At 36.5% G+C, this 25178-nt stretch overlaps 1 protein-coding gene across 4 annotated transcripts in view; it reads right to left on the bottom strand.

Moving 5' to 3' along the window:
- Positions 1 to 25178, bottom strand: part of RGS7 (regulator of G protein signaling 7) — a 266876-nt gene that overhangs the window by 211025 nt on the left and 30673 nt on the right. The gene's annotated exons all lie outside the window — the stretch shown is intronic.

Here is a 25178-nt window from a genome sequence, read left to right as displayed (position 1 = left end):
TCCACCCTAGTCTAGGAACCCAGTCAACTCAATATAGAAGTTTATCAAGTTGTTCAAGCAGGATTTCCCCTTGCTGAATCCATGTTGACTACTCCTGATGACCTTCTTGCCTTCCATGTGCCTAGAAAGGCTTTCCAGTATTAGTTGTTCTTTCATTTTTCTAGAGTTCAAGGTTGACTTGCCTGTATTCCCCCGAATCCTCCTTATTTTATTCGAAGACAGAAGTGACACTTGCTTTATTGCAGTTTTCAAGTGCCTTTCCCAGTCACTGCAATAATTCAAACATAATTGAATATGGTCTCATACTCAATTACAACTCAACAACACCAACCAGCTCCCTGAGCACTTGTAGGTGTCTCCCATCTCAGGATCCACACTCATTTATGTCCAGTTTGCTAAAACTTTATCCTCTTTCACCAAGTGCACATTTTCCTTGTTCCAGATCTTCCCCTAGTCTCTGGGACCTGGGTTTCCTGAGGGACAGTCTTTACTATAAGACTGAGGCAAAGAAGAAACTCAATATTTTAGCCTTTCCTACCTTGCCCCATTCAGCAGCAGGTCCATATTTTCACTACTGGTCTTTTTGTCACTTTTGCACTTACAGAAGTCTGTCTCGTTGCCTTTGGGATTTGGCTTTCCTAACTCCATGTCTGCATGTTCAAACAGTGTCTCTGTGTTCCTCCCAGGATGCCTATCCTTGCTTTGTTTTTGTGAGTCAGTTTTGACAGGAACTCCATGTAGAACTCCTGGCATTTTTTTCCTGATTTCCTACTCTTTAAGATGAATGGCTCTTGAGCTTGAACAAGGTGATACTTACATATTAATCAGCTTTCTTGGATCCCTCTTTGCTTCAGGGCCTTATCCTGTGGGACTCTACTGAGCAGATCTCTGAAGTCAGAAAGTCAAAGTCTGCTCTCCTAAAGTGACATCACTGTGATCTTGCTTTTTGCCCTGTTCCCTCATCTCAGAATCCTATCTCTCTATCATCTATCATCTCATAGTCACTACAGCCATTCACATTCTCAATGAGCCCTTACTTGTCTGGAAGAGGTCCAGAACAGCATTTTGCACTGTCTCCTCATCACTGACCTTGGGAAATTGCTATTAAGATTCTCATTCATTCATACTTCAAGAAGTTTACACAATTGCACAGACATTAGCTTCCAAAGGGGAAAGGTGAGAATTATTTAATTCGCTTACAACCCTCCCAGCTTGCTAACTAACTAAGAGCAAGAAAGCAAAATACATTTCTAAATAAAATGTCAATATTAGGGTCAAATCAAGAACATGATAGAAAACAAAATGGGCTACAGCATATTCATATAAACAAATAATATCTCTATGAAGCACAAATCCATGTGACCCAACACAGAATGCAGAACAGACACACAAAGATTTCTACCTTTACCATCTTCAAAGACAAAATATTTATACTTGACCAAAATAAGTATTCCAATTTATCATTACAGAAAAGAGGAAAATTTATTTGGGTTTTTTGAAGACAAAAACTTTTGTGTGAAGTGACCACTTTTTCACTAGCTGCAAGCCCCACTGAGCTCAAGGAGGCTGTATAGGATGAAATTAAATCCCATCAGAACAGTGTGTCCGCAATCTCTCCAGATTCTTAAGCTAGCTTCCAGCATACAGCTTTTCTTTTTTATCCCTCACACATAAAATATAGCCTCATTCATGGAATTCTCACTGGAAATGAGAATTACAGGAAGGATGAGAAATGTGTTATTAGAAGTACAAATACTTCAACAGTGAACACCAAGTAAATTTAACAGGTTCTCACAAGCAATGTCAGTTACAGCATACCATAATTCTAAATTCTTCCTTATTTGCTACACTGACAGGAACTGGATTTCCATACATATGCCTCCATTGCTTTTATTCCACCCCCTGTATTTCATGTAGATAAATGAGTAACAGAACTTGTTCCTAGACATGATTATGGCAGCTACATCCACACAAGTCAATAGGGACTCATTTGCTTGCTCAACATCGTTTTCTTTAAAAGACATTCTGCATTTCTCTCCAGGCATGATTATTTGCAATAATAGTAAGTGTTCTCAAATCTATTATTACATCACTCAGCCTTTTATATATACTTTAAAAAGCAATATTTGTGTATGTACACATGACTCCAAAACCAGCCATATCAGTGTGTGCTCACCTGCTGCACCACTAATGTAAACCTACACTATTGAAAAATATCCTATTGTCCAGCATAGTCTTCACAATGCTCTCCTGGGTTAGCTAGAAATGCAATGAAAGAGCTAGCCACATGTCTCACCTTTCCATCTTAACAAGTAATGAACTGTATAAACTCATTCTTAAAAATACTGTGCAAGCCAAAGCCATATTTCATGGCAAAATTCTATTATTTTACATAATTATTATGTAAATTAAATATTAATTAATTATATATTTTACATAATTAAATATTTTACTGCAGACTATTCTGTAACAGCTCTTTCGTAACACTGAAAGGATACATACATCATACACCTCCTCCTGTTTGCTCATAGATCTTTGTAGAAAATCTGTACCCTGAACTTGTAAAAGGATAAATTTGTAAGAGGTATTGCTGTACATTAGAATGTTCCATGGGCAGATGACAGGATATTCAAATGTCATATAGTGCAATAAGTACTCTCTGCCTTGCAGACATAGATGTTGACATAGAATATCATGAATCCCAGTTTATCATAATCCTGTCCCTATCTGTGCCTGAATGATACAACTCTCACACAGACCTTTTTCTAAAGGGTATTTATGCTGAAAACTACATTGTAGTGCTTTTGAGGATAAGTGCTACTTCACTAAAACTCAAACTAAACATACTGGAAATTTCTTGTACTGCTGATTATCTGAGAAACTGGATACCTCCAACCCTTTTTTACCACCTTGATTAAATTCTCTAAAAATTCACTGTTTCTACAAGAAGCATTGCCATTGGTCACTGACCTTATTAAAACATGTTGGGGATAAGTTAACTTCTCCTGTATAGTAACAAATTTTACTATAAATCCCTGCCCTCACCTAAAAGGAAAAAAACAAAAACCAACAAGCAAAACAAGCCTATTGTTTAACCAATTAGTTGCATTTCTTGCAGAAGAATATTCTCCAAGTAATGCAGTCAAAATTTGTTGTTACATACTCGTATCAAAGATGAAGGAGAATTTTTGCTTTACGTCATGAAGCATCATTGCCTTCTGAGTCACAGAAATAACTTAGTATACAGTTTTAGTGACAAAATTATTTGACTGACCAAGGTTTTAGTAAAAGAACTATTTGATTGTCTACAGACTGCAAAACAGAGTGTCCATTTTTATTGCTTTCTACAGCTCTAAAATATTTTTTCCCTGTCTGTACCATTACAAGCTAAACAAATAAGGGAGCTCATTTACCTTGTTACTAGACTAGAATACCGTGCTTTATTGTTATTTCACACTGACATTTCCCAGTACTTTCTTTTTTTCCACCACAGCAGCTAAGTTGTCTTTGGCATTCTAGCATTGTTTGGTTTGGAATATGCAAGTAAAAGGCAAAAAGAAGGAAAATACTTTCCACAAATAAACAGATGTTTCAAATTAATTTGCTTCAGTTACATTTGTTACCTTCTCTGTATTGAGATGATTTTAGAAAGTAATTTAATTTTGCTGCCAATAAATAAATGTAAAAGTTTTCACTCAAGTTCCACCAACTGCAGTTTCATCTACATTGCATTCTTATCTTCAAAAAATGACACATAAATTCAAATATCATATAATTTAAGAGTACTTCACATGTTCAGTGATAACATCAACTCTAATAAAAAGGTTACTTACTTATTCATTATGATTTCCTTCTACAGTTCATATTCTTTTTTTTAAAATCTGCCTTTCGTTAGAACTTCCATTACAACTCCGATTCAACATTGAATATCAGTAGTTTCTCTCCTCTGTGAACACCAATTTTTTATATGAACATCTAGTAAATAACTAGAATTAGGACATAAAGTTTAATAATTTCCATTTGATCTATTGAGAGGCACAGTAAACAAACCTTAACCAAAGCATTACAGTTTAGTATTTCTAGGTTAATCCGTGGGCAAAATCGGAACATTTCCAACAAAGCATTATCACACATATCATTCCTGAATGGCCTGGCAGTATGAATGAGACAAATAGAATTGATGGGAAAAGAAAAAAAAAAACGCTGAAAAGATGAAAACACTTTAAAGAAGGTAAGAGAAATATCAAATCAGAAAGCAATTGTTTAAGGAAGAATAAAAAAAAAGAGACCATTAGACACATTTAGATTCAAGGACCAACTGCAAAATATACACAGTACATTTACATTAACTGTAAAGCAAAGGCCATTGCTTAGTCTATGTTTAACTAATTTGGTATACTTCCCCCCCTCCCCCAAAATGCAAACATATTATTCCTGGGAGAATTAATAAAAAAAACAGGGGGAGATTGGGAGATTATGAGGAAAAATATTTCAAATGGTTCTCAATGTAGAAACTTTAGACTGGATGATCTCCGTGACAAAATATTCAACCACCAGCCCCGGAGAAACATTTGTATAAGGGAAAACAAGTATTTTTTCATTCACTTCAAAGGATACTATAGATGCTGATCCTGCCAGCTAGGATCCAGATGAATATGTAGATATTAAATTTTTTCAAACCAAAGTTACTTCACAGTAGATTTTGTTCATTTAAAAAAATTGCAAGGGCAACCAGCAGTGGAAGGTAGATAAGTACTCCTTCACCCAAAGTTTGGGGCACAATGGCCAGTGACAAGCACACAGCCATTCCACCAGCTAAAGCTGATTATCACTGGGCTTTCAAACAATACCAGAATCCACCACAGATTGAGATCTCTTTGACCATGTCTCAAAATGACATTTGCAGGCACATAAAGCCCCAGTTATTGTGTTGTGGAGCAGGTGTTACCCTAAGTGAAGGACTTTCCAGTTTCCCATGTTCTGCCAGGGAGCAGGTGCACAAGAAGCTGAGAGGGAGCATCCTGAGGACAGCTGGCCTGACCTGGCCAAAGGGATATTCCATACCACAGAACATCATGCTCAGTACAGAAACTGGAAGAGTTGGTTGAGAGCAGCTGGTTGCTGTCTGGGGGGCTGAGCATTGGTCAGTGGGTGGTGAGCAATTGAACTGTGTATCACTTGTCTGTCTGGGTTTTATTCCTCCCTTTCTCCTCTTCATTACTATTATTACTATTATTATTACTGTTGTTTTTATTATTATCATTAGCATTATTAGTACATTTTTGTTTGGTTCAGTCACTAAACGATTCTTATCTCAACCCACAAATTTTAACTTTTTGTTATTCAGATTCTCCTCCCCACCCAGAAGGCAGAGGAATGAGCCAGCAGCTGTCGGCTATTTAGTTGCTAGCTGGGGTTAAACCATGACTCTGTTTTAATACAAAGCTCCAAGAGACCATCATGGCAATCTAATCTGACTTTGTACATAACAAAGTACAAAAGAACTTCCTCTAATTAATTCTGGAGCAAGCCCAGGACTTCTAAATGGCTTGTAAAAGAAATAAAACAGGCCTCTTGCATCCACTCTGTCTTCACAAATGTTTCTCTCCTCCAAGGAATCTTATCTTTTAACATAGCAATCAGCACTGTTATGAGCCCTTTCAGTGTACAATAGGAAGTAACTCAAAAATACCCAAAAGTTCCTCTTCAGGAGAATGTGAGCAATATACTTATCTCTAGCACCCTCAGGCTCCAACTAAAACATTGGTCCACAGGCTTCCATATTGGAGTCAGAGTGTTTTAACTGATTTCACTAAACAGAGTAACTCCATAACTTCTGTGCTTTTATCTTCTTTATGCAAACACAATGGTATCAAGGGCACTGTGCCAATGTATGTTTCCTAACATGAGCAGTGATGAAGGCTTCTCCCGTTACCCAGATCAGTTAAGTCATGTGCCACTGTGAATGTGCATTTAGGGAAGAAATAGTTCAGGAGTATTTAGGTCACAAATCCTTTCCATCAGGGGCATCTGGTATTAGAATTATGGGCATCTGCCATTTAATGTTTGTTCTAAAAGTAGAAACAGCTTATCCTTAATAAGTATTTAGTGTACTGCATACAACTTGGCCAAGAGATTAAATTTCAGGGCTGTTTATACAATCTCATTTGGATTTTTTAAAAATTCAGTGCTCCGCGGCATATATATCTAAATTCAGAAAACATGTTTTTATCTTACCAACTAATAAGAACATTCATTATCAACTTAGAACAGTGACTGTACCTCTAAAGCAAAGGTGCCATGGTGATAGGAGAACTCCAATTGCAAAAAGTTTGGACTTAAAAAGTGTCTTCTGTGGGGTGTTGAGTGAGGCAAAGGATAAGGAGAAAACACAGGGGATGTTGCAAGTGAAGAATTTTAGCATCACATGCACACAGCCTCCCTAAGTAGAGCATAAATTAAAAAGTGATGTGCACACCTTAGGCCTGAATTCTACAGATGGCTCCAAACAGCAATGCTGGAAGCTAACTCATCAGAAGCACTGTGACAGCACAGAAACCTCATACTTCTTTGTACAAAGCAGGGAATATAGCAGAAAACTTCTCAGTTTATATAGTTTTCAACTATAAAAGAGTTGGCATTATTTTGCCCAAATATCCTTTCACCAATATAAAACACCCAGGGAGTAAGCCAACCAAAATCTTCCATCATTTTAGTGCAATGTAGAAAATTTACCAAAAGACAAACAATGAATAATCTGCATTATAGAGAGTGCTGCAGCACTCTTTAAAGTGTATTCAACAGGATGGGTACCAGGAACAGTTCTGTCAGCTGGAGCAGACACAAATGGGCTTCATAAGACAAAAATAATCATGAGATATTCTGCAAGAGAATATTAACTAATCAAATAGACAATAAATTAATGTTTGCCTTCTATAAGAGAAGATCGATTAGGAGATTTATCTACAGAATAGTTTAATTTTATAAGAAAATAACTGGTCACAGCTTTTCCTATCATCTTGGCATGTTTTGGATATAATGTATATTTAGAGAGAAAGTGTGGGAGGTCTGTTACTTTGATACACTTGAAAACAGCTTAATATTTTAGAAAGAGAAGGTTCTATACAAGAAATCTTTTGTTATGACAGTGGACAAACAATTATTGTGGAGCCCTGGAAGACTTCCTTGTGTTAACCAGGAACTGGTAAGGGAACAGTTGGTAAAAGATGCTGTTATTAATCTTTGACTGCTTTATGCAGATGCAACTTTGTTGGCTGAAAATAAACTTTGACTGGAATGTCTCACTTCACCAAGCAGAAAAGACCATCACACATTTATTTGAACACCAAATTTGCAGGGTACAGGTGCTTAACCAGTCACTTCAGCCACTCTCATGAATAACCTGGAAAAGGAAGCTGTTAAACAGCCTGTTTGAGAAAATGTTAAGCAGGGAAAGAAAGAGTCATCAAATTTGACCTAATTCACACAAAATCTGCAACAGTAACTAAAATTAGCTTCTTTGTGACTGCAACCACTTTTACTTTTTAAAAAGGTGATCTGCTTCCCAGTTCTGAAATGCACACAAGGAGAGAATACAGGCCTGATGAAAAGCTACTTCCAAGAATTTTAGAATATGCTATTTTTACATAACAGTCTATTTAGAAGGACCCCACTCACATACTAAGAAATTCAGATAGACTTTACCTATTTGGAATATGGTAAGACAGAGCAAAATAAAAAAAAAAGCAGGAAAATTAAGCACTGAGAAGAAGGATAACAGAACCAACAAGAGCATTGTGCTTTGGATGTTAAGATGCACCAAGATACCAGTGGTGTTATGGGCTCCACATTTCACAGGACGGTGATGAGTGGAGAAAAATTCAGCCATTTACCACTACACAAAACTTTTTCAATAGCACCACAAAAATTTGAGCTGTAAGTTATCTCTGGGACTGCTCATTAAATCATCCAATTAAAAAGCATTTTATCCTCTTCTTGCCTCCTGGTGCAGTGCAGGTAGGTTTGCTGAAGAACTGCTTCCAAGACTGCAAAACAATACCATCAGTCCTCCAGCAATAAAACCCACACCTCATAGGCGTGGAACCCTGGAACCACATGGGAACCAATATATACTGAACTACAATTCAATGCGGCTAGTATGAAGCTATGTTTTGGATTTGTGATGATAACAATGTTGATAACACAGGGAGTTTTTTTTTCTTTCCAAGCAGCATAGGCACAGCATCAAGGCCTTTACTGCTTCTCACCCCAGCCCACCAAGTGTGCTGGGAGCGCACAAGAAACTGGGAGGGGACAGAGTCAAGACAGCTGCCCCGAGGATTAGTCTAGACCATACTGCTTCATGTTCAGCATCTAAAGCTGAGGAAAAGGAGCAGGGGATATTCAGGGTGATGGCATTTGTCTTCCCAAGTCACCATTGCACATAATGGAGCCCTGCTTTCCTGCGAATGGCTGAACAACTGCCTGCCATGAGAAGTGGTGAATAAATTACGTGGTTTGCTTTGCTTGTGCACACAGCTTTTGCTTTTCCTGTTAAACTGTCTTTATATCAACCCACTAGTTTTCTCAGTTTTTGTTTCTCAGTTCCCTTTTGATTCTCTCCCCAGTCCCATAAAGGAGAAGAGAGACTGAGCAGCTGTGTGGGGCTTAGGTGCCAGCTCAGAGTAAAGAACAGTCCCCTTTATAAAAATCAATGATAAAACTATCACCTGGATAATCTTCCTGCTGTGTGTTTAAATGACTTGAAAAGTACTCAGTGTCCTTGGAATAAATTGACTCAAGTACGAGAGTACAAAATGCAAGATAAGAAGAGAGATCAATACAGTAATGTGCAGGTAGGTAGGTGAGCCAATAGATACTTATCATTGGTAAAGCAGGTAGTTAAATATAAATGCAATGCAGCCTAAGATGAGAACGCTGATAAAGTAGAATGATATCAACCACTAATTTAATGTCAGTTAGTATACCTGCAAGAAAGTAATCAAACAACAAATGCTTCCATATGCAAAGCAACATTAATAAAACTCATTATCAACAAAAGTGGATTTACATCCAATAAACAAAACACAATTTAATTAAAAATTCTTTTTAATAGTCAATTTTAAAATACTAGTTTAGTTAAAATGTGTATCATTTACTTTATAAAACACAGACAAACTAACATTTGGAGAAACAGGGAGAGATTTTATTATAGTTAGGTGGTTGGATGATGGACCTATGGACCTTCCACAGGGAAACAAACAAACAAACAAAAAAAAAAAAAATCTGCCTCTCCTTGAGTATAGAAATTGTTTCAGTAGGAAACTAAGGAACCTCCAAATTCATACCTCTAGCTGTTGTATCCACCAGCATAAAGGCCTGCATTCTTCAACCAGAAAACCTTGCCAAGTGTTTTGCTTCTCAGCCAAACACTCTGCAGTGCAAGAGGACATATAAAACCAGATCATGCTGCAAGTCAACTCAGCAGCATGGTAAATGGTATCTGTTAGTTGTTGTGTCAAAGACAAATCACACAGTTTGCCTAAACTGAACTACAGGAAGGTTCTAAAAATACATAGCCATGTAGACCTACTAATGAATGGATCTGCCTTACCATTTTGGCAACAGAAATGCTCAGCAACAGTCTGTCTCCTGCTAAGACTTACAGAATCAGTGTTGATATTAAAGCAACAGCAAAAAACCCAAACAAACCACGAAAAATAGCCAACCAAAAAAAACTACAGTGGAAAAACACCACTCCAACCCACTACAAAGAAACCCACCTTCAGATGCCTTAACGGAATACGAGAATAGTTTAGACTGGAAGAGACATTTAAAGGTCACCTAACTTACTCTGACCTATGCAATGTTATTCATATCTGTCAAATTTCAGATAGTCATGGGTATGCAGTCAGAAAAATGTTTTATTATTTTCTACTAACTGTGGTTCAGAATATTCCTAAAAATATAGTGACATTTTCTGGCAGTTTTAAAATTTGACCACTCAACCAGGATCCTGTGGTTTATACTGTCATTATTTTATTTTTTTTTTAATCTTATTCTGCAACTGGGATACTAAAATAGTAGATCTCTTTCAAAAGCATACACTAGCCTGTGCATTAACTGATCAGTCACCAACAGAGTTACAGAAAACTTGTTACACCAAGTACCTACAGGCAGTATCTCAGCATTTCAAAGTTTATGATGATCAAGGATTGAAATGATGAGTGCAAGTGGTCATGCAGAGACACATGAGACAGAAGACAAGCCTGAAACTTAAGAGTCTCTCAAACAGAATAAGAGTCACGATCTCTACAACAAGTGAAAAAAGAGTAAAAAAGTCTTATCTTTGATTGATCAAATCAGAGTAATAAAAGCCAGTGCTCTTTTGGCAATTTATTTCCCTAAACATGTCCTTCTCCAAGCACATTAATTCCACATAATAAAATGAGATAGATGATAATATTATGCACTATTTTTTTTTTTTTTCATGCTGTTTATCATCAATTCATCCAATTAGTGCTTGCAAAAATCTCATCATTTTTAGGACACCTGCACTGATAAGAGTATGTATTTCAAAGCCAAATCACAAGTGTATAGCTTAATTTTTAATCATCTAATCATTCCTCTAAAATAAAAACATTTGAAAAAATGAACTTAAATAAAAATAAAGCAATGAAAACAATTTCAAAACTTCATGCAACCTTGGAATTTCATTTTAAAACTGGAATTCAAAATATTTCAAATGTGAAAGAAAATAAACACACCTCCTTTGAGGGAGTATGGTTGGTTAGTCATGAAATAATGTATAGAACATTCTCCTCACCTTTTTGATTCAGAAACTGCAAATTCCATTTAAGGAACAGTAAATGGAAATATATCTTCAATGTTACTGTAGCACTTTTAAGCTGTAAGATCCAACAGTACACTGCAGGAAAATATCAATTTGTCAGGCTGTGAGATAAAAGGCATTTTCTCTTGCTGTATTAGTGAAGCACTGGCAATCAAAGACTCTGCTCATCTGAACTACAACGTCTGGTGAGCACTTCAATATAGGAAAAAATATGAACAGCCAAAACTGAAAAAGGCCCTTGTAGACTATTATTAAAATAAGCCCAGAGAGATTTGCTTGCTTAAAAAGTAACAAACAGAAGTCATTGGCTGCAGTGGTTAAGAAGACATATGGTTCCAACAGAGCTTCTATAAATATCACTTGCAATTGTTAGTTGATTTACTGAGTTGTAGCTTTCACAGCAATATTGCTTGATTAATATAAAAAGAAAATACATATTTTTGTACCCTCACAATGGGAACAGAATTCTTAGTCTTTCTTAAAAACACTGTCAATGATGACAGAGTGTACTTGTAAACAAGAAAAGTTATATGCAAATAAACTGCCTTTCATGTATAGCAAATTCAAGAGCATCAACACTGTCAGCTGAGATGCTTCAATTATTCGGGGCATCAACAACTCTGATTTTCAGGGTCTCTGATTAATACTGTAAATGCCATTAATCTGAGAGGATGTTCAAATTATATCCAAAATCATTCTGCTTCTGCTTTTTATTTAATAAGGTCTTTCTCCTAAATTCGTTTAAAATGATTGCAAAGTTCAAACTGCTGCAAGGTCAGGCATCAGTTATAAGACTTGCGTGGAAACGGGTAATAGTCGCTTGTTTGCTAAAGGTCATGGTTTTTAATAGGGCCTCTAAGATTACACTCACCAAGAGTCTAAGTCTGCACAAGTGACTATTTTTGGATAACAGCTATGGATTTGACCTGTTATATTTACCTCTCTTTTACTGGTAATGTGTAAATGGTGTATTCTGGTCCACAGATTGTAGACTATGTAAGATTTAGAAGACAAATCCTGTGGCTCTCTCATTACTTTAGAAAAGGCAAACATTTAGAAGCTTTAAAGGCCATTGTATTTACAACCAGACTAATTTGCCTTCTTTTGTGAAAACTGTTATAGGGGACTTTTGGTAGCATACCAACAAAATTAACAGTGAGCAATTACCAAAACATTATATCTACACGAATCAGTAAATACACGTATTTTCTTCTGGATCATTGTTTTCATACAGTAAACAATCCAGTCATCACAAGGGGATCACAAGGATGTCCGAATAAATTATTACTTATGTTAAAGGAGCTTGAATGTTGGTAAAGAAAATGTAGGGTTTTTTTTTACAGAAACCCCCAAAAGTTCAAGCAGCGGATGATAGCAGACATTTTTGCTGGTACTGGTATAGGCTGACACCTGTGCATCAAGGCTAAAAACACAAATCATATATCGTCAAATTCCTAGTGAAGGAATACAGACTTAGCAGCTGAGTAAAACAAGACCTATGTAGTAAAACTCAGATGTGATATGGAATTTGGGAAGCAACAAATAAAGAGCTAGCAATGTGATCATGTTAGCAAACACAAAACAAGAAATACAAGGAGATCCAAGAACTATGAGGAAGAAATACTTAACATCAATGTTATACTGTTTCTATCAGGATGCAGATCCTTCGCCATCCCTCCAGAAGACAGCTTGGCACTATTGACCCTAGGGCCCTAAAGAGCCTAACACCAGAGAAAGAAATGGATACTAAACAGCTGTTTGAGTTTTAGCTCTAAAACTTTTTGAAATTGTCAATAGGATAACTAGGGATTAAGATTTGAGAGTCTGTCTGTGTAAAATATTATAACAGGACAAATAAAAACTAATTAGGATGCTAATACTTTAATTAGACTAAGAAATAAATCTTGCCTCTGTATATAAGATGCATTTCTTTAGTCCACATCAACTGTATGTGGTGTTTTATTTGGTCCCTTGCTCAGGGAACATGGGTTAAATTTCAGTGCAATAAAATCATGCAAATTAAAGGATTTATTAGATTTCTGTACTGAACTGATGCACTGGAAAAGGAACTAAAGTTGCAAAAATAGATGTCTGACGGCCCATAAAAGTTTTTGTTATTGCAGAAGGAAAATCTTGGTTAGTCTCAAATTGTAATTTGTCACATATGTCTCTTGGACACAGCCAGAAACTGCACTAAATCCAACACAGCATCAGACTAAAATTCATGCAGTGTCCAGGACCATGACTCAACCACATTAGCATCCAGCAACATTCTAAAAAAACAATTTAAAGGGATATTGATTTTAGTGTTATAAGTTGCCACGTATAACCAAAAAAAACTCACAGCTTCTGAGAGGTCAAGATGTTTTTGACAAACATATTGGTTTAGCACCATGGATTATGGAAGTGACATAGTAAGGTGTTTTTAATGCTATTATATAAAAGTTTATAAAAAGTGAAAAAGAAACCGGACACTAATCCAAAGTGAGGAAAATATTTTACATCATTGGCAAAGCTAATCATTCCAGAGCACAACTTAGGCAAAACTAGAATACCAGAATACACATGGGTACACATGCACAGACACAGCTTGGGGAATTGCATCCTGCTAGCAATGGCACAGAAGTCAATAATATCAACAACAGTGAAAACAAAGAAGCAAACAAAAATTCACCACCAAAAACCCACAAACCAACCACAACTGCCAAGCAAAAGAAACAAACAAGCCACTTGATTTGCAGGTATAATCATGTTTCATGGGAATATTGTGTATGAAGCTGCATAGATTCATTCAAATCATCACTATCCATACAAATGTAAAATGAAAGTCTGCTTCAGCATCATGAATGTTAGGATATACTACTGAAAGATACAATAAAAGTATATGTTACAAAAATTAAACCTTGGGGTAAATAGAGCATGGATCAATATTCCTTGAGTTACACTCACCATTACACCTATTGAGTGTTCTGACTAACTTTAAATTCCTGAAGAGCAAAATCCCACAAACATGGCTCCACACATCACTTAAAAATATCCTCTGGGTTTTTAGTGGCATGAATTTTAAAAAAATAAATAAATAAATCCAACACCCCATGTGTTTGGCTTCCATAGAAACACAAGCACTTGAACAGAGCACTTACAGGCATTACAGAGTGAGATTAGGATGCAGTGGTTATAAAGCATAAAATGCCATTCTGTCAATAAAGGTCAGCACTTCCATCATTCTTGCTTCTTTCAGCACACGAGTTTCCCCTAGACAATTTACAGGAAATGGAAGGGAAAATAACCAAATCATTGGAAAATTTGTTAAATATGCCATCTGGTCTTCACAGATGGGCCTGTACTGTAGGTCATGTACATCTCCTTTCCTCTGTCATCACTTACTGAAGAATTAGAAGCAGGTAAAGGAACAGAAGCAATGACTCTAGAAAGTAAATTATCAGCACACCATGTGGAGATTTAGCCACTGTGTCTCCACTTACACTCCACTGGGAGACAGACAAAGTTTTCCAGACTGATGAAACCTAACTCAAAAGGGAAACAAAATCACTTCATCAAAGTTTTGATCTGTAATGAATCAGTGATACTATGAAAAACAACTGGAAAAAGGTGTGTCAGAAAAACAAGGAAATAATGGTTATTTCAAAACTGCTATCACTATACTATACAATGTTCAAAAACACAATCTTACCATGAGTGTGCCTTCATAACCCACCTGAATTATCTCCAAATTGAAAATGAGAAAGAGAGGCAGAGAATAACCAGCATATTTTCAAACATGACAGAACAACGATTATTCATATCCATGTTTCCACTACCCAATTTTTAAACTAACTCCCTGCTCTTAAGCAAACAGCACTCTGGCAGCATTCAAGAATTCTGCAGCCATGAGGCAATAAAGCACTGCAGAACTCGAGATTTTCTGCTGTTCCAATCTTCCTTCTTAGAGATGTGGAAAGGGGTCATTTAAGATAAATGCTGCCTACACGCCTTTCAGCTCACTTGGTACAGAGTGGTTTATTCAAAACCTCTCAGCAGCACAACCCAGAAAACTTCTCACACTTTCAGTCTCCTCCTGCATGATCACTTTCAGCCCTAGAGGGAGGCAATCAGCTGAGATCTGACATTAGGACAGTGATGTAATAGAGCACTGATATCATCTCAGCCTCAGCAGAGAGTATGGCTACTGTTGAATTCTAGTGTAACCTGCCCTCTGCCACTGTGTTCTACACAGATTATGTCCTCAAGACACCACACACCTCCAGGAAAAAGGTTCTATGCTGGCTAATGTCTATTATGTCATTTATTCTCACCTGTCAAATATCATTCACTGCATTAGTAGTCCATGTTACAACTGATATACCAATTGTAAAAACTTATTTAGCCTGCAGAAGAACCAAGTCATCCAAAAGTCTTCATTAAATTTATTTTCTTTGAAGGGAAAATGGAAAACATTATATTACTTCTATGTTTCAGCTAATTCATTCTACAATGTAGCCTAGTTCAGTGGAAAACAAGAAAAACTGGAATTCACACCCCTAGTACACCATAACCAGAGCCCCAGCATGTAACAACTCCTGTAGTAGCACCTCACCAACACAGAAAGCTTGTGGTACTACTTTTTAAGGAATTAAGGTTAATAACTTTAGTGAGAACAGCAGAAACTCTGCACTTAGGGGCACATAAATGAGGCAAAATTGCACCTCCATTTCTACAAGGTAAATAGGAAAAAACCTAGCTTAAAAAAAAACACACACAAAAAAAAAATAATAGAGGCAGCACCATTATTCTCAACTGCACCTACTGCAGGTTTGAGACATTCAAAGATGTCCCCAGGATAAGCAACAATGCATTTCTAGTAACATTCTGAAGTCTAAGTGGCTAAAACATAGGTACAGAAATAGTCTCAATCAAGACAGCTTGGAAAAATAATAGGACAAAAATATATTAATGCAACCAACCATATGGCTATAACTTAAACTGATGCTCATACATTCATATCAGCCATGGCCTAATCAGCTAAAATCCATTTACCATGCGTATATGGACTATATGCAAAGGTCAAAAAGGTGGGATATGGGAGAAAAGTGAGAACATACAGAAACATATTTCTTCTTGCTAAGACCTGTCAAGATAAAAAATTAAATCATAGACATTTGGACCAAATCATGTGAACAACTGAATTTGTAGCAAATTTCAGTTCTATTTTGGTGATCCTCAAATACTATTTTAAAGGTGATATAAAGACCATTCCATGCATTGAGGGAAGAATAAAAATTACCTAGTCCCAGCCTTTCCTGCCTGGTCTCCCCAAATCACTTCGACACTACTTACTTTATATTTAAATTGAAAATCTTATGTGCAAAAATTATCCTTTCAGTTTGCCAACAGAATGTTAAGCCCAGCAGCCTCCCATGCATAACACAAGTGCAGACAATTAAAACCACTGTTCAGACTTGCTGACGAACACATGGTGACAGTGGAGACATCCCACCCAGCAAACCACAGAACAAGCACCAGTGAATTAAAACAACTGTCAAAAGACTTGATCAACAATTTGACCGGGGCAGTGGCACCAACATCAACTTCTAGCATGGAAGACCTCTTTGTGAGACCAGCATTCATTGTTCCCTCAAGAGAATCCCATTCAGCATCCCTGTGGGATGTGTGCTCCCTACCCAGGAGGAAGAGCACCACCTAGTGAAGCTCCAGCAACGTTTCCTGAAGCACCTGCAGCATTCTGGTGGTCTCGGTCATCCCTGATTGATTCACCATATTCACCAGCCAGAGCAATTGTGGTACAGATCACATGAATACGGTGTATTGCAAGTTACAGAATGATGCAATGTTAGTATTTTTCTCTCCTTGTCTCACACTCAGCGTTTTGTCCTTGAACATACTCCATATCCTTTAATACTGCCAAAAGTGACCAAGAATAAACCCCATAGAATGATCTATTGAAATAAACTATTTCACAGGACATAAAGGTAGAATTCCTGTTTGAAGGGGAAGGAAGAAATATAAATCTTCAATATATTAAAAATTAGATTTATACATGTATTATATCAAGATGGTAAGTGAAAGCCCTGAGCTTTGCCCTGCACAACAGCGTGTCCTATTTTCTATCATTTATAGTTGAGAGTTCCTAAACCATGGAATATGGAATTAGAAATGATTGTCAAGTCCATTATCTTGGAATCAAAGTTAGCCCTCAATTTCTGGAGCAAAACAAATGTAAAGCAAAAGAACACCAGAGACAACAAACATGTTGCCTGTGACTTGCGTCACCAGCTGTGCACCACAGTGTCTGTTAAAAGGCTGATGGCATGACAGCTACAGATACATCACAGATAAATACAAATTCAGCTACATAAATAGAATGTTTCCACTGGCTTTTCTTCTGAATATACCTCAAAATGAGATATAAACACTACCTCAATATAAGAACAGGACCTTGTGTTCAGTAAACTGATGAATATGAACGTCAACATCCAAAAATAAGGCTATAGAAGTGGAGTCGATGGTAAAGAGAAAGAAAGATCAGAACTATTTTTTTCCATTCCAAACAAACTTAAGTGCTTCAGGGCACAACTGTCTGTAGCACAGCATATTGCTTAAACTCTGAGAAAGATTTTCCTATAGCAGAGGTACTATTCTTGCAGTACAGATTTTTAAGAAATGAGCACAGATAAAACACTGTATCAGTTATTCATCTTTTTAACAAGCCAAAGATACTTCTCACTTTTGGAAACCAAACCAATGCATTAACTTTACTGGGCATTAGTATGGTTCCTGTACTATGATGGACACTGACACACCCTCCAGGTCACAGGAGACAGAATCTAAGTATTTCAGGCAGGCCATGTGATGACTCCACCATGTCACAGATGTGATTTATGAAAGGGTTCTAAAATCCTTTAGCTCCTAGTGACTTGAATGAGAATTTTTGTTGCTTAGTAACTCTTGAAGAAACTGAGACATTTGAAAACTAGCAATGCTGTGTGCAGCTGTATAGAACTCTTGTTTATAGTATTCTGGTTGTCTAAAACTTCATACCTATAAGTGTAGTATTTTATCTAATGTAGTACTTTGATGAAATTAAGGTACTTTGCACAAAGTAAACAGATCTTCACAGAATTTCACTAAGACTTGTTTAATCATACCACAGACCACCTATTTTGCAGATGACACAGCTAAAACAAATTACTCATGACATACAGAAACTTCAGAATAGCCCTATACAATAGCATTTATTATTCATATGTTAAGTTTTGCATTTGCTACTAAGAAGCCATCCTGTTTCACAACTTTGAACTTATGCCTGCAACACTAAATATGCTAATATCAGGGGGTTTGCAGTACAGCCATAAAATGCTTTGTATTTTCTCCTCCATACAGACAGAAGTATACAACATAAAGAAAATCCTTACTGTAAAACACCTGACTCAAGCTTTTGTAATTTTGAGGGTTATTATTAAGGTTATTATCATTTTTTCTTTTTGATATTGATATTACATCAAATGCAATTGTATGGTTCCTGCTGATATCAAGAGATGCCATGAATCCACATCTGAGGGCAGAATCTAGCTCACAGAAGATTAATTGCAGTTTCTAGTTCAGAGAAGTGTAGGTGTTAAGAAGCACTAATATGTCTTTCAAAAGGCATTCAGTAAACTGCTTATTCATCCTGATATAAAAGGAAATAAGAAAAACTGTAGTTTTCCATCAGAATTAAGGGCGCTTTTAAAAAGCTAATTGAAATATTTCAGTGCAATTCATTTCCATAACATGGAAATCAATGTACAACAGTGTACATATATGAGATATTGTAAAAAAAAATATTTAAATACAAATACTATATATTTTTAGTACAAACGTTTGGTCATCTCTATTCAAATATGAATCAATAATCAATAGGTCTTAGGGCAGCAGGACTCTGCATGGCTGGGAGGATATGTGTATACATACATGTACATTCACATTATACAACCATCTTCATCATCAAGAATAAGTGGAAGAGAAAAAAATTCCTTTGATGTTACAGGGAGCAGTTTTCACTTTCAGCTAGATAATCCTTGTACATCCGAATTGCATTGTGAAGAGATCCTCTGTGCTTGCTACCTCTCTCTCTGTGGCACACTCTCCCTAGAACTTCACACTCCATTAGTCAACAGAATTCAGCACAGGTCAGAGAAAGAAAGCAAACACACAACTCCAGCAGAAGTGACGCAGAAGAGCTAATATACAGCTTCAAAATTCCCATTTTACCCAGTTTCAATAAAAACAGTACATAAATGCCAGGAGAATGATCATTTCACTGCGATGGATAAATTTTCATCCAGATGGTTCTTGGTTTATTTGGCTCTTGATTGAGGTTTTTCAGATTCAAACCAGCACATGTTTGATATGAATACTACATGATAAATTCTTAGAGCCTTCCCCAAAAGGATTTCTTGTTTGAATGACACCATGGATCTGATAGACTTCAGTTTCATTTAACAGCTATTAAGATGTCCTCAATTGAGTAGAAATAGTAGAACTATAAAAATCTTGAAAAATAGGCCTCTTCATTGGAAAAATATGGAGAAAATACACATTACAGTGTCATCTTTCCAGATTTTAGTCATCAGCAATAAACTTTCAGCCAGAAGTATATTTGAGGAAATAACAGTAAGAAGATTTATAAAAACAGTAAGAGAAAGCAAGAGTGATGTCCCTGATTTTTTGATGCCCTGACCACCTTCACAGACAAGGCAGCTTTTCTGAAACTAATCCCATAAAACTCTCTACTCGAAGACACCCTGAGCATTACTAACTGAGAAAGATCCACAGCAGCATCTGAAAAAGGAAGCTTTCAAACACACATAAATACACACACAAGCACAAAACCAGCCCCAAATTTTTGGAGGCCAAATAGTCCAAATGCCATGGTCCCACTCCTGTCAGTTAAGAATTCTGTACAGTATCTAGTAAAAGCTTCCCCTGACAACTGCAACGAGTTTATGAGATGCTCCTATACCTGTTCCTACATCTCTGTTTCTTGGCCAGACTGCTCTCCTGCACTAACCCAGGCTACTCTCATGTGCCAAATGAAATTGAAGTTCCTAATTCTGCTTCTCAGACAATTCAGCACCAAAGTCACCTGTGGCTTCCCAGCCAGCCTCATTCCCACTCCATCTATTCCAGTTACTTTTATAACCAACACATACTTTAATAAGTAGCTCAACCTTTTTTATCTTCAGCTTTTAATTGTAGCTAGTGGCAATCTTTTGCCAAAAGTCAAAATTCTTAGCCTATCCCTTCACCATGTGAAATTGCACCTATACTTTTTCTTCAATGCATCGTCATCTCAAAGTTTCAGCTGAAGACATTTCTCTGAAGTGGTCCATCTCTACAAGTACTAAGCCCACCCTCAAAGTTCTCTTCCCTTATACATTTTGGTAAGGTTCATATTAACACTATTAAAATCCAGATTTTAATAGTGGCAATCAAGACCAAAAAGCCAAAATTCTCAGCAGACCATTTTAGTGTGGAAATTCAGGCAAATTTCTTTCCTTTTAGTAGCTTTTACAAACTGATTAGAAGTGGGTGAAGTGATTCCTACACTGGGTTGAAACTATGCTTCAATTGGTTTCAGATTCCTGAATTGGGAAAATAGCATATTTTAAAAAGTTGTATTTACATGGAAGTATTTTATTGTATTTACCAGCATAGTTCATATCAGCTTTGGTGGGGACCTGTCAAATATTATGATACAATAGAGATTACTATAAAAATTCCTGCAGTCCATGAAGAATGTTTTAAGCCTGAACTGAAAGAAAACAAAACTCCAAAACAAACAATTTCTGCCTCGGTATTGCACGTCACTCTCAATAGCATCATTGTTTCCATAGCTACAAATGTAGACTGCTTCAAAGGAAAGAAGCAGAGAAACTGAAAATGACAATGCACAATCAAAACAGGCACATACATTTTTCAGACGGCACATGTGGGATGGAGAAAGGAATTAACATGGTGGCACAGAATGCTGTGGGGTTTCTGCATTTGACAGTAATGCCAGTGATGCGAGCACGTCAAGCTCAGAAGAATAAACAGCAGTAAACTCACTGCAGTATCACTTGATGTATTTCTACACCTAGTGGAAGGAAGAGGAGAACAGAAAGAATGGAAAATACCAGCAGGAATCACCAGAACAGGGCAAGTGCCCCTCTTGGTGATCTAGCCACCTGCAGTCTTGGACACATGCTTTTTTAATCAAGTTTCCTTGGAATTTTCAATCATTCTGTGTAGTTGCGAAGACAATAAAATCATTTATATTGCATTTATCACAAATGATGACAAAATTTAGATACATTCTACACCTAGTACTAACCATTACCATTCCAGGAGAGGATACAGCAAAGTGAATCTGCACAGAAGATAGATACAAAACATGAGGGTGAGAGCATACAGGAAAACAAAAGGCACTACACAGCATCTAGCAACTATTCTGTCCATCTCTATTAAGTTCCTGCTCCCTAAATTTCCCTGTGGAAAAGCTTACTTCACTATCAACCAGCTACTCCAGGACTACAACTTCCTTATAATCATTAGACAAGAAGGTAAATTCTTTTCTTCCTACAGCAGGAATTCACAAGGTTCACAAATGTAGACCCTTCCCTATCAATTGTATAATGATGAGTGTTGAAATAACACCAAGACCATCAACCAGATTCACACCAGCGCCACTGTTCTTTTCAGAAGAAACAGCATAATCTAAAGGTATAATATAATTTAATAAATAATTTTTTAAAAAATATTTATAAACACATTAAGAATAACCACACCAAAAAACCCCAAACAAACAAACAAACAAAAAACCAACCCCACACTACTTATGTCTAGTACCTTAGAGCACCCTGACTTTTCCAATGTAGTGACAAACAAGATGCCTTCATAGAATGTCATGGCATATTCAGAAACGTGTAGTATCAGAGCGATTCTTCCCTTCTCAAAGTGAGTGACAGCACTTAGAAAGACCCACCTAAAATGTCATTCCTTAGTTTCACAGGCTGTAAGGAACACAGTTATCCATGATATTTTCTTCCAACAATCCTTTCAGGGATTTCAGTTGATAAAGGCCACATGAGAACACAGCATTATCTCAGTCTACACTGGAAGTCATCTCTGGTGGTAGCAGAGATGGAGAATGGTTATTAGAAGATGGTGTCACTGTTTCCTCAGATGTTGTCCCAGCATGGCTACTGCTCATTCACAACAACATTGGAAAGTATCATGCTTTGGAGGCGTGATTTCTATGAAGAATATCAGAGCATGATAAACTAAGGAGTTTGAGATTACAAATTCTTGTAATCTTGTAATTTGATTACAAGCTCTTGTTATACATGAGCACTGACATATGTGACCTTCCACCATTGTCACAGAAACAGAACAAACACCTCATTATCTTTATTAGAACCCTGAAAGCCCCACTGTCAGTGATTTTAATCAGACTTGGCAAAATCTATTTTAATACTTGGGCAGTGAGAAAGGTAGAGAGCCAAAATCTCAGCCACAAGAATATTACCTTTCAGACAAGGATAATCTTATTGCTGCAAAATAAAGTTATCAGCTCTCCAATGAAGCTAGTTCAGGCAGCAGTACAATAACAAGTTTGCAAATCAGAACTCCTAATAGTTGCAGCATATGTTTGACTGAAAAAAGTAAGCAAAGCACAGACCAGAAAGATAAAGTAAGGTTTAGCAAGACCAGCAGTAGGTCTGAAATAGAAGTTTCTAACAGGAAACTCTTATTCTTTTAATTGTGTACAGAAATTTAAAATTTAAAAGGCAGGTTAGTCTCTGAAACTTAGAAAAATGTCAGTATGGGCCTTCTACTACACTACTACATCTCAAGTTTCTTCCCTAAGACCAAGCTTGCAGCAGCAAGTCAGTGTTGCCAAAATATGAGATTTCTGTGTGAGCAATTTGTGATGTTAAAATGCTATGGATTTCAGTCTCTTACCTCTTTTAATTGCTGACTGGAATGGACTCTGTTAGAGAAGAAATGAAAAGAGGGGGTTTATATTTTTCATATTTGCCTCAGGCTACCAGCAGAAAAATTCAGGACTTTTTCTAAGGTATGTCAGTGCCAATGATGTGTCACATGTCACTACTTTATAATTAGGCTGATAGACAAAAAGAATAATGCAGCTGACATTCTATTAAAATAAAAATTATTCCCCAAGGCATAAAAACACTGACACAAGCATCTTAAAAGGCAGAGTAAAAATTATACAGGGAACTATTTATCTGTGCTGCTGTCTTTTCCAGATTCAAGTAAGTAATTCTTAGTTATGTGTGTATTGAATATTGAATTATCCTATGCTGATTTTTTTAAAAAATTCTTTTTTGAAAGCAAAATGTATTGAGACCCTTTTTAGCTAGGAATAAAAGCTGCTATGAGAATAAGAGAGTATCTACACTCTGTATTACTTGAGATTACAATTTGATTATCAATTATTCAGATTTTCAATTTCAAAATGTTTCAATTTTTCAAATAATCATCTAATCAAAAAACAAATATTTTTTTTAAAAAATAGAAAGCCAGCCCTTTTCTGTCAAGCGTTTGAAACAATTAAGCCTTAAAAACCAAATTTGCAAACACTAGGACTTCATTCTGTATAGAAATTTTTATAAAATGCTCCTGACAGAATCAGGCAATACAAGGCTGTAACTCTGAACATGTAGTTGAGAACATACTTAGTTCAGATTATGTCTGGAAGTTTGACATACTAGCAGAATTACCAGATTACAAAACTGTGGTTTATAGCCAAAATAACAGCCTTCACAGCACAGCAAAATTTTTATTCTTCATCAATGTAAGTAAAAGATGTCCCATCTATTCTTTGCAGGTGATGTGTGCTTTTCCGTCTGTTGATTATAAACTACTGTAAGAAAGCATTTCCACCTTTGTCCATCTCAGCAACATTATTCAAAGGTAAGACTTCAAATTCAGTTCAACTGAACCCAGCCAGAAGCATTTTTTCTTTTCCCAAAAACTGTTAATACTTTTCCAGTTGGCCAAAAGAGCCCTTCATGAAGCTGTCAGACCTAGTTCTTTGCTCATACAGTGCTTTCATTCCCAACACAATGACAGACAGAGAGAGAAATATTGTGTTTTCAAATGTATTACAAGGAATCCTGTGATTCAGTTGCTCCTATTAAAGAATTATACTCAGAGACGATATACTCTAAAGTGAAATGATTTCCACTTGACTATCTTCCTCTTATATTCCAGACCCAGAATTCAGAACATGTTTGTTTGCCCCAATATCCTATTTCAAGAAAAGGCAGATGACTTCTTGAAAAGTTATATATTATTTTGTTGCTTATTCCTTGAGTACTGCTGAAGGAAGGGTTACTTAGTTTTCTCTCTGCACTCAAATACAATGTGCATAATCTGAAATTATCTTTATTTCACTGTGCTATAAAAATAAGTAGAAGAAAAAAAAATAGGGCAGGTAATGCTGTAGAAGGTCAGTATTTTTCAAAGTTTAATATTCAGAGCACCACTTGTTTAGTGACAGCAAGGGAAGGACCACTGCTGCACTGAAGGACACAAATTCATATTATCCCTTTACAGATGTATTGCAGAGAACAAAAGAGGTGTTTGACGTCTTGATTTGCTGAACATACATCTAAGTGGTGTGTCCTGTTCCCTCTCCTCATTTTCAAATCTCCTGTGCATCACCACAACTCTCATAACTTCCCTCAGCTGCTCCATTCAACCTGGACGCTGCTCAGAGGTGATGCGACCCAGAGGCAATGATAAATTTTTGGCATGAGGTCATACTAAATACCATATGTCACAAATTTTACCACTAATTTTACCAAACACATCAAAGGAAGAGAGAAACAGGTTCTCCGTACTGTCCCTCTGTGTACTAAATAAGCTGAGAAAAGACCTTTTTGCCAGCATTGAAGTAAATGGCAAATGTGGAAAGAGTCTGTTTAGAAAGTCCAAAAGCCTACAACAAACACAAGATTTGATATACTGCTTTTCATATATGCAGCATATTTTCACGTATGAAATCGCCTTTTGAAACACACTTGTGGTGTTTATGGCAAGGTGATCTTGCATTTTTCTAGATGTACATTTGTAGAAGGATAACTGCAGTTAGGTTCCTAAATTCATTCACTTATGTAAAAGAAACCTAATTTCACAAAATAGCAAATACAACAAACTAAGTGAAATCAGCAACATATCTGAAAAAAGGAAGAGAAAAAAGCATGTATCAAACTTCAATCTGAGACTAATTTTTAATTTCTGGGAAAAGCACACT

This window comes from Poecile atricapillus, chromosome 3 (assembly GCF_030490865.1).
Source record: "Poecile atricapillus isolate bPoeAtr1 chromosome 3, bPoeAtr1.hap1, whole genome shotgun sequence".
Lineage (NCBI taxonomy): Eukaryota > Metazoa > Chordata > Aves > Passeriformes > Paridae > Poecile > Poecile atricapillus.
This window is presented reverse-complemented; position numbering and strand designations above follow the sequence as displayed.